General features: G+C 37.6%; 1 pseudogene; it reads right to left on the bottom strand.

Moving 5' to 3' along the window:
- Positions 1–547: 547 nt before the first annotated feature.
- On the bottom strand, positions 548–664 carry LOC145261298 (5S ribosomal RNA; annotated as a pseudogene).
- Positions 665–1,638: the final 974 nt, after the last annotated feature.

Below are 1,638 nucleotides of genomic sequence, written 5' to 3'. Positions count from 1 at the left end.
TATCATTGGCAGAATAAAATATTAGAGCATGTATATATACACATGTGACTGAAGAAAAGCGAGATAAAAGTATGCTTTACAATCCACAGCGACTGGAAATTTGGTATATATATATATATGTATATATATATATATATATATATATATATATAGTCTTTGAAGTTTTTAACCTTTAAAACTATACAAAAAAATGTTATCATTCGTTAGAAAACCATCTAGTCAGTAAGTCATTTAATCACCTGCAATCACTGCATCAACTCGCTCTCGAGTTTACTATAATACCAATAATTTATTTTTCAAGGGATCATCAGTTGTTTACCATGAAGCCCTGTTTCGGGGATTTGAAAACAAAATAGTATATTACATCATGTATATAAAGCAGGCTCCGTCAGTCTTACACAGACTATGGATCCCACGAAGGGTTGCTTGCGCGTGAAATTTTTTGTGGCAGGAAGTGCGCAATCTCCAATCACCCCTCTCCTCAGACGATATTGTTAAATACTAGTGGCAAGTAAAGTACAGAACAAATGCCGGAATAAGCGGAGAGCACATACAGCGCCTTGAATTTCTAAATGGGCACCCATCTGATACTAACCTAGCTCAACGTTGCTTAACTTCGGTGATCTGACGAGAACCCGTGTGTCAACGCGATTATGCCGTATATATATACGGTATAATCACGTTGACACCGGTTCACGCTGGATCACCGAAGTTAAGCACCGTTGAGCCTGGTCAGTACTAAATGGGTGACCATTTGGGACTTCCAGGTGCTGTATGTGCTCTCCGCTTATTTCGGCATTGTTTCCAGTCGTCCTGGTATTCTACTTGCCACTGGATCCAAAACAGTGCCGATTCAGGAGAGAGGTGGTTAGGGATTGCGCGACCGTTGCCTTATATATATATATATATATATATATATATATATATATATATATATATATATAAAAGGAAAAACATCTGAATAAACAATAATTAAAAATATGGTATTTATTCATTCTTTAACGTACGGGATATCTTGGGGCTGGATAAACGTAATTAAGAGACGCAGAAAGTAGATCCGCTTTCGTCTCGTTGTCGAATAGGCAACAGATGTCATCAATGTAACAAAAGATATTCGCTGACACTGGTCCCAATGGAAAACCCATGGCCACAATATTTGTCTGTTTGTACATAATGCCATGAGGGCTGAATATCTGTGCTGACGCCTTATATCGAAGTCTACTTCCAACTCCCCCAATTTCCGAAATATTTTCGTAAAATTGATCAAATTCGCCACTATGTCGGTTGAATGCAGAGTGACAAAAATCTTCGTCTTCCATAAATAGTGAGTTTACCACTTACGAATATTGGTATGAGACATTCATGTAATACTGAAATATATTTAACAGAATTGATAGTCCGTCTGAACTTCACCATGTTTAAGCAATTATCATTCAAAATTGTACCCCATAGGATAACGGAGAAACACCCATGTTTCTGAGATGGCTGCAGTCTTTTTTAAGTCAATCTCCTTCTGAAAGAGGGCTCCATACTCTTCGACTGTCGGGAAATATTACAAATCGTGATTCATCAGCGATAATAAAGAGGTTTCCTTCTAGTAGTTCTCCCATAGTAGCCCAACTTGTGAAGATATCTGAC

Source organism: Euprymna scolopes, chromosome 37 (assembly GCF_053919585.1).
Source record: "Euprymna scolopes isolate OS-2025 chromosome 37, ASM5391958v1, whole genome shotgun sequence".
In the NCBI taxonomy this organism is placed as follows: Eukaryota; Metazoa; Mollusca; class Cephalopoda; order Sepiida; family Sepiolidae; genus Euprymna; species Euprymna scolopes.
Note: the sequence above shows the minus strand (reverse complement) of the source record. Positions and strands in the feature narration are given on the sequence as shown.